At 32.1% G+C, this 15,835-nt stretch overlaps 2 protein-coding genes and 1 long non-coding RNA gene across 3 annotated transcripts in view; all 3 read left to right on the forward strand.

Moving 5' to 3' along the window:
* The window catches only part of LOC126752344 (uncharacterized), a 203,374-nt gene that overhangs the window by 130,342 nt on the left and 57,197 nt on the right, over positions 1 to 15,835 (forward strand). The gene's annotated exons all lie outside the window — the stretch shown is intronic.
* Positions 1 to 15,835, forward strand: part of LOC126752347 (uncharacterized) — a 453,313-nt gene that overhangs the window by 8,401 nt on the left and 429,077 nt on the right. The gene's annotated exons all lie outside the window — the stretch shown is intronic.
* The window catches only part of LOC126752324 (protein peste-like), a 41,007-nt gene continuing 29,756 nt past the window's right edge, over positions 4,585 to 15,835 (forward strand). Inside the window, exon 1 of the mRNA XM_050463040.1 lies at positions 4,585 to 5,186. The gene's annotated coding sequence lies outside the window, so the exon portion shown is untranslated. The remainder of the gene's footprint in view (positions 5,187 to 15,835) is intronic.

Raw genomic sequence — 15,835 nt, forward strand, 5'->3', positions numbered from 1 at the left:
GTACCTTGTATTTGCCCTCAGTAAGGCTAGCCTCTCCCTAGTTGTGGGGCTTTTAACAGGCCATTGCCTTATTGGCGTCCATGCTGTAAGGTTGAGAATCTTATCAGACGTCGAAGCTGTATGGAACTTCTTAACCTTCTTAACTGCCCCGCGTTTGGGAGGTCAAGACTTAAACACTTGAGAGCGCATACCCTCAGCCATCCCCCGCCAAACTGGCGGGAGTTGAACGCCTATGCAAATTTGTGTTGGCTACTAAGCATTTCGCTAATCTATAAGCTCGAACACAGGAGTTCTTCTTTTCTATGGCTTCACAAAGAACTGCATATACCAGTTCGCGTGCGATCTTTAATCAGCCGTCTAACCTAACCTAACCTAACCTAAACAACTATAGACCTGTGTTGTTATCAAAACGGAGTTTCATGTTCACTTAGTTCATAAATATATTTTCCAAGCGTTAAAAAATGTAGCTAATTTTTGAATTTAAATCTATGTATTAAGACGTTTACTAATCGTACATATCCGGTTTGATGGTTGGTCTTTATCGCTTATACGTATGTATGTGTGTAAGCGTTTCATCTGTCATATCGCTTATCATTTGCCTCCTGAGCGTCTAACAAAATATTAGATTTGTATGTAGTATGCATGTATGATTTATAATACAGCACACATATACAAGACAAACATATGTATATGTTATAATATTAACTTATACATTACCTTATATACTCCGGAGATTTATTAGTCGAGAACTGACGTTTATTTGAAATTAGAAATGCTTATAGAAAGTTTACAAATGCGTACGTATGGTCAAAAATCATAACAGACAAACATACATATACATATATATTAGTGCGGTTCGAGTTTTTTCTATAAAATCACGTGGGAAATGTTCTACGAATCATTCTGAACAAGTTTATCTAAGAAACTACGGATCTAAAGCCAGTTGCGAGCCGGCGATTTTTAAGGCGAAGGTTGTATGGGAGATATGTGATATAGTTGTTTGATCTAGCCGATTTCGACCAGTGATCAATAGAATATTAAAATACGAATACATACTAAATTTCATTCGAATATCTCAAAAACTGATGTACAGATTTTTATAATCCCTAAACTTTCGCCTTAAAAATCGCTGGCTTGAAACCGGTTTTAGTTGTTGTTCACAATGATCAGTAGAATATTTCCCACAAAGCGATTTTTCTGTTTTTTTGGCTCTCTGTCAATCGACCCGCTCTAATATACTTACAAATATACAAACTAGTTGGTTGAGCAGAAAATAAATATTATAATGCTGTGAATATTACATTTTGACTAATAAAAATATTTTTTTAATATCTGTCAGATTTAGGCATCAAGCTGGCGCTAATGTAAATATTTAACGGGAATCAGAAAATTTTGACACAATTAATATACAACCTTGGAACAGATGTTTAGAAAAGTTTTTGCTTTTATTTAATTATAATACCGTTGGAGAAGACGAATTTACACTATTCAATGTTTATATTTTTCTAACCTTACATTTTAATCTGGGAACTTGACAGCCACACTATATTTATAACAGAATGTATTATATATATAAATGAATGTATATTTACATATAAATATATTAATGTAATATTTCCTGCCCAAATTTTATGTGAAATATAACTAAAGCTGTCTGCATAAATACAAATTGATTACAAAGTTTCGTTGATCTTGTAATTTGTGGTGCTTGTCAACAAAACTCGAAACACATATTTTCTAGTGGGGCTATAAACTGGATAATAATATCGATTTTGCTTTGTATTTTTAGTAAATTATAGTTTTTCTAATATTATAATTGGGTCAAATCGATGAACTACCAAAAAAATATCAGTTTATTTGGTAAATCAGAGGGTTAAAGAATACATTATTCCAACAGGTCAATTGAAGAGTCTTCGGCCTACTATAGTTAAACACATTTTTTTTGGCAAAATTCTTTTTTTTATTCAACATAGTTCAATGGTGATACACTGATTATAGCGACCATTCAACTTTTTGAAACCATTTTTGTAGTACGATTTGCCTTTTGCTTTAAAATAGGACTCAGTTTCGGCGATCACCTCTTCATTCGACAAAATTTTTTTCGCAACGAGCATTCTTTTGAGTTCAGAAAACAGGAAATAGTCGCTGCGTGCCAAATCTGGAGAATACGGTGCATGCGTATTCATAGATTTTTGCCATCTTTTCACTGACTTGTGACATTTTTCAACATTTTTTGGTTAGTAACACTAAGCAGGACCTAGATCCCACCTCTCCTGCCGAACAATGCCAAAAACCTTTTTTTTCTATAAGTAATTGCTCCTCGACAGCTAAGGTCGAGCTTTGGAGTATATTTCCCACAAAATATTATCAGCGGTTAATAATTTTCAAGTGCCTCTGTTTTCCAGATATAAAATTTGTAGATGCCTCTCTCAAAACGGAAGAGGATCACGATTTATTTTAAGTAAATTCCAAATAAATGAACATAATATATATATGTATGTAAATATTATATTTCTTGCATCATGAAAAACACGTACGTGAAAATTAGACTCCCTTGATGACATAATCGATGACATTGGAGAAAAAAATGGCATATGAAAGTGATCGTTAATAATCTTGTTGTTGTTGTTTATAATCTTCGTTTTGTGTTCAATCCCGATCAAATATGTACAAAGATCAAAGAAGTTTGGTTCGCTCAACTGAATAAAAAATTTGAATCATAAACAAATTGTTGGCCAAAGGTCATTATTTGATAGAGACGTTTTGAATTTCGAAACGAACGATCAGCTTCGGAGCTATGAATACTATTTGCTTTATATAATAGAACGTTTATCGTTTTCGTTTGATAAAGTCATATTAACAAGCATGACGTTATTTTCTGAAACAGTAGAATTTTTTTCTAATATTAGTGTGAAATATATTGCTACAAACTTTGTAAGTGATGTCATTGTAAACACTTATAGCTGAGAAATACGATTATAACCCCACTTTTTAAAATTTTTTTTGGAATTTTGTTGGTTTAGCAAAGTAAATTATATAATTAGACGAACGAGAACGAGGTATATTGTATAATTAGACGAAATCACAAAATCCCGAAAGTAGTACGGAAATCCCGAAATTTCGGGATTTAGAAGTACGACGAGGAATATTTATAATTAGACGAGAAAACAGGACGAAGTCAAAAAATCCCGAAAGTACTATCCAAATCAGGAATTTCGGGATTTAAATATTACTTACATACATACATGGTATTTTTCAGGTATCACTACGAAAAAAATATCAGACCCAATTGAAATACTACATATGTACTTGTATGTATCTTATTTTACTCATCTTGGGTTTGTGATTTCGGGAATTTGTTTGCAGATTGTAGCGTTGTCTTAAATAATAGTTTGTGTCGAATTTCGAGAAGATGCCTCGTCAAATAAAAAAATTTTCTATACAAGAATTTGAATTTGAACGTTTAATTTGAATGGCAGCTATATGCTATATCGGTCCGATCTGAACGATTACGGAGACAATACCGCTAATAAAAAAGTTTCCCATAAAAGGATTTAACCCTGAACGTTCAGATTATAATGGAGATATATACTATAGTAGTCTTAAATCGGCGTTTCCGACAAATGAGTAGCTTCTTTGGGGGAAAAGAACGTGTATGAGATTTCAGATCATCAATTGGGGTTTCGGGTTGCCAATAGGTGCTACTTCCAACTGCTATATGGTGCAGAGGCATGGACGATGACAACATCTGATGACCTTTGCGCATTGGCAACGGAGAATACCGCAGTGGATGGAACGTTGAGGTGTACGAGATATACGACGACATTAACATAGTTCAGCTAATTAAGAGACAGTGGCTACACTGGCTAGATAATGTCGTCCGAATGGATAAAAACACTTAAGCTCTGAGAGTATTCGAAGCAGTGACAGTCGGGTTAAGCAGAGGAAGAGGAAGACCTCCACTCCGTTGCAAAGGCCAGGTGGAGAAGGACCTGGCTACACTTGGAATCTCTAATTGAGGTCAAACAACGAAAACGACTGACGCGCTGTTCTAAACTTGGATATAACCGCGGTGACTTTACTAATAAAGTAGAAAGAAGATTTCAGGTCGGTATCTGAAAAAATGAGGGACTAGTTTACGTAGATACCACCTGACAGTTGGACAAAGTCAATTAAACTAAGCTCGTTACACTCATCTTTTATATAAACACATACCTTATAGGATTTCAAAACTCTTCAAGAAGTAATTACATTTAAAATGTCACCAGAATAAATGGTACACTGGGTTATGCCCAAAAAGCGCTATCGTAAAGAATAATTTTTGTGCGATTACACTGTGCAACCATAACTATTAATACGAACGCATGCTTTTGTAGGCACATAAAAAAAACGAATATACAATAGTTTCCAATTCGTACTACAATAATTCAGAATCCGATTCCGATTGCCGTCGTAATGATGATATGTAGTCGCAGCAACGATGACTATAGCAACGACGGCGGCGGCTACGGCGACGACGACAACAATGACAAAAGTCACTGAAAACGCTCCCGAACGCTAGCGCCCAGAGTAAACACAAAGGCAAAGCAACAGGCAGCCGTGACAGTCGTTATCAAGCGTTTAACGCGTAAAGAACACATGTTTCGTTAATACGGCGAAGATTTACGAAATTGTGAAAATATCAAACTCACACACTTAAAAGTTACGGAAGTGAAAAGTCCCGTACAATTCGTTCGTGTAACGTTAGTTTGTATTTTGGAAAATTATTCTGAAAAACAGGACGCGTTTCGGAACTTCGGCGCATACTGTCAGTGTATTAGTGTATTTGCTTTGACTTGAGCCCCGCGATAATCGTGACGACGCGCCTGAAAGAGCTTCCCGCTATCAACTGCCATTGATAAGAAAGCCAAAGTTCGTTGTTCAGAAAACTGTTTGATTACGAATATTCGAAATAAATTTTCGCATTTATGAAATTTACCGTTGCTTTTGTATACTATATGTGTAAAAAATAAATAAGTGTGCTGTATATTTTAAAAAGTGTTTTGTATCAAAAGTGTGTATGAAACTTAACAACAAAACATCTGTTGTTGTCTGCACTAAATACATATGTAGGATTGGATCTCGTTTTACAATTCGCGTCTGTTCTGGGTTACCTTGCGTGAATTTTGAAGAATTGAATTTTCACTGTGAGTACTAGTGGTTATGTGATTGGTAATTTTCCATAATTAAGTCACGATTGAAATTGTTTTTATTGCAATTATATTATACATTAATGATTTCTAAGATTACAAACAATTTAAATTACTGGTATAAATGAATCAAGGTGGTTGAGTAAGCTATGTGCTTATAAGCTACATAGTATAAAATTTTTAATATATCCTGGATATTTTTAAGCTTATTTTATGCTGTTCCTAGTTCTAAGAATGAAAAATAATACACAAAATAGTGTTAATATACTGTTATTTAAGGTACATTGTTTTAAATCCGGCTGTGACAGGATCGCAGCTAATACAAAAGTATTCTCTAAAAGATTTTGTCCCTCGGCAGGCAACATCAGTTATTTAATTTACTGCTGTTTAAGATGATCTAAAATGCTACTGTGGTTAGAGCTTTCCTATATACCGGACATATTGTTACTTCAAATAGTGTAAAACCAGCCTAAATAAATTTTAGCTTAGTTGATTATTCTCATATCGGGTAAATTGATTTCAAAGAAAATGAAAGTACATATTGGTATATTATCAAAATCAGTCCTTTTGGTCCCCATAATTGGTTGATAATAACATTTCCTTAAAAAAAAACTACAGCAAACTAAGTGCCGGTGCCAAAAACTGGACGACTTCTAGATTTATTTTAGTTTTCACATAGAAAAGTGCACTCACTGTGGTGCGAAGAACTTTGTTTTGAAAGACTTGAATAATTTTTATACCTTTAAAAGGGTATATTAAGTTTGCCATGAATTTTGTAGCACTTAGAAGGACCCGTCGTAGACCCTATAAAATATGTATATACACGAGATGATTTAGCCACGTCCGTTTGTCCGTCTGGTTGCGTATACGTGAAGTAGTCCATCAGTTTGCAAGCTATCATTCTGAAATTTTGGACACGTCCTTTTATCCTCAAGAAGCTGCTCATTTGTCGGAAACGTTAATATCAGACGACTATATCATATAGCTGTCATACAAACTGAATGATCCAAATCACGAAATATAGCATAGAATATTGTTCAAAGCAACGCTATAATCTCTACAATCTCCGAATAAAATTTTGAGATCGGATCATTAGTTCTTGCTATTGTTTGGAAACTTTTTAATTTGTGTAGGATATTCTAGCTTCCGAAGTTAACCCTTGTTCGTTTTTATTTTTATTTTATTCTACAGCCTTCATAAACGAAGAGAGAACTTAAAGTTGAAAATAGTTATTTCTAATATTTTACTTAAAAAATATAAATATATAACATAATGTATGTATATCTTAACAGATGATCCATAGAATTTTTCTGAGCCCATTCTAAAAAATTTAGTGAATAACTATGGGATGTGTTTTGATTGCAAAATGTATTTGTGCATGAGGGCACAATAGACCTTAGGTCGTGGTGCAATCCTCATCTATTCAACCTATCTATGGGGAAAAGGCATTTTGGACTAAATTCCTGACATTATTTTGTACAATTAACTCATATCTTCTAACCATTTTCAAAGTTGGCAATTTCAATATATGAGTTTTCCATTTTAAAACAACAACTTGCAGGATCTTTTCTAAATTGTATTCCCCTTCGTTGTGAAAAACATTAGTCCCATAGCTGGATGATTTTTTACAAAGATTTGTATTAGATTGCAAATTAATGACTTGTTTACCCACACTTGTGCACCCGCGCTCTTTGCATTTCCGCATTCCTGATTTTATAGTTATATATTGAAAATCCATTGTTGTATATTAAAAATACATTGTGTCGATAATTAATAATATTTACATAACGCGCTCTATCGGCTCGGCAGATGGCAGAAATCAAATAGTTTGTTTTATTGAAGCTCGGAGGTGTGTAATTCAACGAATATAAATGAGTTATAGAACAAAAAAGGGGGGTCTTAGCTCGGGTGGAACCGAAATTTATATAATCTCGCCACTAAAAGATATTAAAACAATTGTAATATTTTAGGGGACGGAAAAAATTTAATTAAAGACTTGTTGCATATTTAAAAATTAAATATTTGTTCCTAGAAGTTATTTTAACTAATTTTATTTGGTTTTCTCACCATCAGAGAACCAGCTGAATATCCAAAGCTATTTGAAGCCAATTCCATTAGCATAGATAAGTATTTTCATTATAAGCACTAGGGGAAGGATTGGCTCGAATCATATTAGTGAGTTATCTCGAACATTAATCCATATAAAGAGTGATCCATTTCGAGATTTCCTACATTTTTAAAGAAAAAACACAGAAACTTCAAATTTAATGGTAAATGTTTATTATCATTCGAAAGACCGTTCTTTGGCATTTTATTTTTGGAAAATTATCTCTTTCAAATGTTGGCCGCGGCAACGTTTCAGATGTTCCATGCGTTGAGTCCATTTTTCGATGGATCGTACGACTAGTAACGGGCCATGACACACGTGATATCTTGCTTCAAGGCCTGAATCGAAGCGGAATTGACCGCAAAAACTTTAGCCTTTACATATCCACACATGAAAAAGTCTAACGATGTGACATGATCTGGCCAATCGACCGGCCCAATACGTGAAATTATCTGCTCACCAAAGTGTTCTCTCAATAAATCTGTTCAGGTTGCTTTTCGTCCTAAATTTGGCAAATTTGCTTGTTTACATACCCATTGAGCTAGTTGAACAAAATTTGGCTTGGGCCGAAAGAGTCGGATCTTCTTAGAACTTTTCAAGAGCGCATATAGCGAGCCTTATCCCTGCATAAAATTGGGCCGAAAAGAGTCGGATCTTCTTGGAACTTTTCAAGAGCTCATGGAGCGAATCGATGACGTTTGGGAAAGTCGATCGGCTTCAGTTCTTGCACAAGCTGTATTTTGTACGACGTAAAATGTCCCAAGTCGTTCCATACGTCTGTTCGAGTTGCTGTGAACAGCGTCGAATCGACTCTACATGGTTTCGTGTTCACTCTCAGCTACGGCTGCTATATTTTCTTCACATCAAGCTGGAAGTGGTCTATTCGTTCGAATATTATACAATAATGAATGCTGGGTCTCAAGATGGGTGATGATGTCGCGAATAGTATGCTCAGTAGGCCGTTTATGTTGACCATAAGTTGAGCGAATTGCGTGAAACACATTCTTTATAGAACGTGAATTTTTGTAATAAAGTTGAACGAATTGTAGAAGTTGTTCAGGCGTAACTCTTTCCATGATGAATTGCTAAACAATACTGAACAAAAATAATATGACAGCTTGACACTACTCACGCGTGATCTGTCAAAAAGAGGCTATTGAAAAAAGTACGTCTACTTGGATGACCCGTTACATTTCGAAATCTATTTGTCCAACAATCCTGATTGTTTTAATGTATTTATATCCTTTATACATAGTTTTAAAATAAACGTTTGGTGAACAAAGCTATTATACACTTTGCAACATGTTGCGTGAGTATAAAATGGTAAATTTTATTCGATAAATCTCTTTACACATTCACATTGTGATATAGAAAGATTGTTTCCCTGTCGACATTCTGAGCCATTAACTGATGATAGTTCTAATTGTAAACTAATCATAGTACAAAGGTGTTTAAGGGTTAGAAGTCATAAATAACAATCTTTGTTGTAACAAGCTTCTAATTTCACTCTTAAGTTACTTTCTTTAGGCTTCATTACTTAGAAAAATAATTACTGCCTTTTATAGCAGTCTAAATACAAAGTAAATAATTAATAATAATAGCAATAAAATAAAACGGCAGACAGTTTTTTGAAATGCACTCAAAAAGCTACATATACACTTGAGTGGACACTTGTACCTATACGAGTAGTATTAAATATGATGAGGCATTTAAGCACAATTTGTTTACTCTGCATTTGTAATAGTTTTGTATGATTCACAAACAGGAAAAATGAAACAGTCAAGAAAACAAACAGAAACAGAATGCGATTCCAGGCGTTTATTATAGCAACTTACACCGCCGATAAAAAAAAAGAAAGAAAGAAGCATTTTCGCAAATAAATCGGTAAAATGTAAATAAATTCAAACAAGTGTAGGCACATGTGTATTATTTGTTGTTTTATTGTTTCATTTGTCGACGGGAACTACAGTCATTTGTTAATCTTGCGCGTCTGTTTATTTGGAATGCAATTATTTTTGTCAGTAAGTGCATTACGTTGCCGCCTCTTTAAGCTGTCGATGCAGATGGAGACCCAGTGAGAAAATAATATTGAAGGAATGAAAAAAAATAAATAAATAAAATAAACTACCTTAAGAAAAATATAAGAAAATAATGCAATTTATTTTAGAAAGATTTTTACAGTTTTGAAGCTGCCTAAAAACTTATTGATTTTTAAGCGAAAAATTTAAATTTTTGTCAAAAATTTGAGTGGCTAGATAATAAGTAGTTGCTGAGGAAACTACTTTAAGACTTTAATAAAAAAATATTTAATTTTCTTTTAAAGATTTTTACAGTTTTGAAGCTGCTTGAAAATTGTTAAAAATTTGTACAGCAGACATTTTCTTCATATCGTAGCTTAAAATGTAAAACAACGTAACATCACTTTTCATATGTTGACAGGCGAAGGAAAAACAAAACTTGAGTTTTGGTTATGAAATGGTTATATATTGGTTAAAAAATGGTTACATATTGGTTATAAAAAGGTTATATCTGTCAGCGGAGACTGAAAATTTTATGCTATTATATACATATACATATATGTAACATGATGTAGTGAATTGTTAGCAACAAAAAAATCAATTTCGATTTTTTTGATGATGCGTTTTTTTGCACTTTAGGGGACGAAATATAAATTTTTTGTTGAAATATTTTTTAGCTCATTTCAGTCAGATTATTGACGAAATACAACCTATTTTTGAAATATTTTTTTAGCTCAGTACAGCCAGATTTTGCTACCAAACGTCAAAAAATTGCACATTAATCAGACATAAAGTCTAGTAAAAGAAATGCAATACATTTGCTTTAAATCGAAGGTTATATTTAGCATAGTTAGAGTGATCCAGTGATATTTAGGTCAAATAAACGAAAAAAAGGGAATTTTCATATAAATTTACATCGAACAATACCACTACTATGACAAGTGTTTATTTATTTTTATTATTAATTTGCAAATCATCTCGAGTTGGTTAAGTATTTCACCATATCCTCCAGGTGTGAACTTCTGTCATTTAATATGTCAAACTGTAACAATAAATAACCAATTGTGAGCTTGATGGATATTGTATTTGCTGTGTATCTTTAACTTGTATATAATTGAAAATCGCCTTATATTGAATGCAAATTGTGTAGAAGATTAATTGATAAAATTCTGAGCAAAACAGCTTAATGAGACAGTGACAATCTAGCGGATTGTATGTCGTTTGAATGGTTACAAAGGCGACAACTCAAATTATACGGCGTTTTCATTAGGCGCTTTAGGTGAGGGATTGTCAACAGTGCATATTTAATGCAAATAATATAATATTTTTTATTATTTGTAAGTTAGCATGCAAAACTTGTAATTAAATTGTATTTTATCTAACACATTATTGAATAAAAATGGTAATTATTGTGCGGGTTAGTGATTTACTGTTTTATAATTCGTTTCAATAGTAGAAAGGAGTAATAATAAAATTGAAAATAATAAAAATATTAACTATAGATTTTATTTTATGGGCGTCGCTGGACAAATTGTGATTTTTTGAGATAATATACATATATAAAGAAATTATGACAGTCCTAGGAGTTGTTGTCATCCCTAAATTGTCACGTCAAGCGCCGGAGAATTGTCAAAAGAGCGCATGACGACACAATTTTTTATAAAGCATATCGAAAAATGATACATTTTAAAATAATTTTAATAGAATGTTGACAAGGTGCTCCAACTTGATTGCTTACTTGGATATAGAGAAGAAAGAAGACAAAAAAACGGGTTTAAAATTTGTTTATTGTCCTATTATAGTTTCGGAGATACAGCCTTGAGAATTTGTGCGCTCGTTGTTAGCTAGACTAAGTGCGTCGTCTTTAAACGCGTTTTTCTTGTGAGTTTTTAAAGTCGATTGGCAAGATTTCTCGAGAACTATTATACTTAACCGATTTTCATAAAATTTTGCACTGGTTTTTGAGATACAATTCTTAAAAACCTGGCGAAGGTTTCATTTTCGATTACAACTATTTGAAAAAAAGTCGAGAAATGTTCACTGAAATTTTCCTATTTTTGTAAAAATGTCTGCCATAAATTCTAATAAAATATCAATAAAATCATTTTTTATTTGAGAAAAAATTGCTAAAAAAAACAGTTTTTTACTTGAGGAAACCCATGTGCTTTTAATTCTATAATTTCAATATTTTTTGAAAATACTGAGAAAACGTCAATAGTATGGCTCTCTCTCTGACGCTCATTGGTATTACAAAACGCAACTTTCGACGCTCAAATTTATAGGTGTCAGCTGTTATTTGTTTTAATTTGCCACTAATTATTGATAAATCAAAACAACTTTAATCGTTAGGTAAACTAGAGACACGCTTCCAACTGGTTATAAAAGTGCTTTGCACACATCCGTGCTCGTATATTTGTGTACATTAGTATTTATACATTATTTGAAGCCGTTTATGAATAAATGTATAGTGTACATATTGACAATAAGTTAGCAAGGTGAGTACATGCACATTTGTTGCTGTCAACATTAGGCTATTAAACGTCATATCTGTAGGGTGGCTGATTACCGATAGCTTCTAGTCAATGCAGCGTTAGAATGACAAGCTTTTCCGATAGTAAAACACCTATTTATATTAACGTAGATATATAAATATGTATATATATACGTAGATATGTCTGTAGACATATTTTAGAGACTCATATGGCAAGAATGATAAAAATAAATAAACTGAAATCTGTCATTATTACTCCTAAAAGTCGCATTAGTTGCCGGTTGACACTACCATATAAGTATTAGAATAGCATCAATAGTTTTTTGAATCGGATGCTTACTGGTGATTAAAAAAGGGTCAGTACCGACAACACGAAGAGTAAAAGGTGGTGCTAAAGTTACGGTGAGCCGACGCAAATAGTGTCCAAGCCAGGACTAACATACTTTTCCGCTACGGAATCGACGTACATACGTATTCTGACGCCGCCTTAACGGTTAGGAATGTTTTGCCACATCTGTGGTAAGATTGGCTCGAAAGCACCCATTATAAGCTGTTCCCATACAGCCAAACTCTTAATTTGGATCTGTACTGTCAACATTTTAACAATCTGAAGGAGGAAAACATCCAAAAGCGTTCTACTTTGACAATGAAAGAGGCATTGTGTTCCATCAGGACCACGCCAAGCCTCACTGATAGTGTCTCACCAGAAACGCCTGAAGCTTGTTTGGCGTGTTCTTATGCATTCAGAGTATAGTCCGGACCAGTTTTTTGCTAATAGGGACGAGAGTTTCTGTGAGTGTAGCATTATGAAACAACTGTCAAAATGTCAAACATTTATCGAACACAATATTCGTTTAGAGTTTTAGAGAGTGGCGATTTGAACAAACAATTAGTATAAATCGTATAGACTAGCACATAGCAAACTTTGTTGGAGTAGTTAAGTCTTGTATCAGTGCTCATACCAAGATTTTTAAACATAACATAAACTAAATACATAAGCGTTTGTAAACTCGGCTATAACAGGGTAAGCTGTGTCTACGGTAATAAAAAACAAGGTAAGGGTATACTTTCTTCAAAGGAAGGTTTCAAAAGATATTAGAAAGCTATAAACATTAAATGCAAGATTTGTTTCTTAATTTCTTTAATTTTTACTGTCAATGGTTAGTCAAGTTTCTGGTGGAAAAATGTTTTTAACGGTACAATTTGGTAGCAGAGAAAGTTAGCTGAGACAGAAGAAGAAGAGATTCTTTACAGCTGTTGACTACGAGGAAAATTATAATTATTTCTGAAAACTAATTTTTATAAATAAAGGATATAATGTAGAGAATAAAAAATCATTTACTCATCTTTATTTATATTTATTGAATAAAAATACTATTTCTTACCAAAAAGTCATAACAAATAGCAAAAATTAGTTCACAGCCCAACCAGGCGTTGTGATAAACATAAAAAAATCAGTTCTTCGATACAAAAATAATAGTAATATGTTTTCCATTTTCAATTTTTTGGTGGAATTAGAGTAAATATATCCTCTACAGGGTCAGCAATCTTAAAGAAAACATATTTAAGGGATAAAAAATTTTTTGGGACTCGGTTATAAAAGATACAAGTTTACATTTTGTTTTGGTTTTATGAAGCATGGCGGCATGAAACACCATTTCGAATAACAATTAAATCATTCTACAATTCTATATTGCGTGGTGAAACTAAAATTCATTTAATCGTTTTGAAAAATACATTGTTAATTGTAATTAAGGAATTATTACATTATTAGCATATTCTTTCATAACAAGTAGGTACTCATTTCGTCTGAAAAGCAAAATAACGTAACATTACTTTTCATAAGTTTACAGAAGGAAAACCGTATTAATAGAAACCAATCAAATTGAAAAAAATTCAGTTTTGGTTATAAAATGGTTATATATTGGTTATATGTTAAGCAAAATTTGAGTTTTGATTGGTTATTATATCTGACAACGATTTTACATTTTTTTTTAAAGAACCGTTATTTTTTTTTTTTTTTTGGTGACGATATGTAATTCTACCTTAGGGGCCATCCCTCACATTTAATTTTTCAAATATATCAACTCAATCAGCTATTGCTTTGCTAAATCTCTAAATCTATTTAAGTGCCAATTAAGAAAAATGCGAACTTCTATTTTTGTTTGATTGAAATTGATTTAGATCGTTTTCGTATCTTAGTAAAATACGTACACACATTCTCACACGCAGATGTAGTCAATAGCACTATTTTCTCTGCGACGCTCAAGTCCATTCACTAAAATCAAAATGAAATAAAGTAAAAATGTTTACGCGCACTTCTAGGTCGTCGGACTTTGTATATATGTATGTGTCGCGCACACACGAGAATAGATGGTATTAACAAGGTATTTATAAATATATTTGGCACTATATTTTGTTATACTATTTAGTTTTCCTAACTCATCGATCGATATTTAAGTTTTTTAAGTTTTCTTAAACAATTTATATAATTTTCCCTATGGATAAGTTTACTTCAAAAACGTTTGAACCCTTGTTGGAATATTTCATTACTTTTTTTTTAATATTTGGATTAAAAATATTAATTGGCAAGCTTGTAAATAATATTTTTTATTTAAGCGATTCGAAAGTCTCTTCATTATTTAAGGCGCCTTATAAACTGTTTTTTTTTTTTATTTAAGGTCTCGAAAACCTCTTTAGTATTTATTGTGTCTTATTAATTGTTTTCATTACAAATATTTAAACAGGTGGCAACCTTGTACAATTTTTTTTTATTTTAAGGTCGAAAACCTTTCTATTATTTGGTGCGTTTTAGAAATTGTTTTGATTACAGACATTCAAACAGGTGGCAACCTTGTAAATTTTTTTTTTAATTTTAACTTCTCAAAATTTTTTTTATTATTTATTGTGTCTTATAAATTGCTTTGTCTCTAGTGATTCGAACAGGTGGCAACCATTTACAATTTTATTTTTTAATTTTAACTTCACGTAGCTTCAGTGCAGATGACAACCTTGTACAATTTTTTTAATTTTAAGGTCACGAAAACCTTTGTATTATTTAGTGCGTCTTAAAAATTACTTTGAGTATTTAGTGCGTTTTATAAATTGTTTTGATTACATACATATATTCAAACAGGTGACAACCTTTTTGATGGAAAATCACTCGAATATTATACCCAAAAAGCTAAGAAATATTTTCAAGCTCGTTATATTCAGAGTACCTATATACATAGCGGTATAAAGCCTATAACGGTGAAAACACAATAGTGGTGAAAAGGAATATAATACAACGAGCGAGAAGAAATTTCTTTGCACACGATTGATTTCACTACCGATATTATTATAAACCGATCAATAGCTATTTTTTAAAATTCATAAAACTTTAGCTTTTCATCTACTATTTCTCTTAGTATTCCGAAGTTTGAAGACTTTGAGTTATTTTTACACCCTTCAACCGGTTAGTAATTTAAAATTACTAAAATTATAATTCATGTATTGTATTTATTTTTATTACATAACTAGTTTCAGCACGATCTCAAATTGCAAAAATAACACAATATAAATTTTTATAATTATTTTTTTTATTATCACATTAGGAATTTTTTTTGTATTGTGTGAACAAATGTTCTAATTACATGTACATACACTTTCATCGCCTTTGACACGGTTAAACTTTCAACATTTGTTTCGGTGTTATCAAGTAGTATAAAAATAATTATCTAATTAAAATTATAAGCGTTATATTTCGAGCAGGTTTAATTGACGAAATCAGAAACTCAAAAAACTGTACTGTACTTTTACTGCAAGCGTATTTTTTATAAATATAATTTTCGAGTTTTAAAAAAAATGCTTTTAATTTTTTTGATAATAAAGTATAAAAGTCAAATGTATATAAATCATGAATTCAAGATAATGACTTTTTTATTTAATGATTTAAATACAAGAATTAAAATATAAATATATACACATATAATACATATTCGAACCGATTTCGTATACATATATTGCACAAATATAAGAAAAATTGAAG

The sequence above is a fragment of the Bactrocera neohumeralis genome, chromosome 3, assembly GCF_024586455.1.
Source record: "Bactrocera neohumeralis isolate Rockhampton chromosome 3, APGP_CSIRO_Bneo_wtdbg2-racon-allhic-juicebox.fasta_v2, whole genome shotgun sequence".
Taxonomy (NCBI): domain Eukaryota; kingdom Metazoa; phylum Arthropoda; class Insecta; order Diptera; family Tephritidae; genus Bactrocera; species Bactrocera neohumeralis.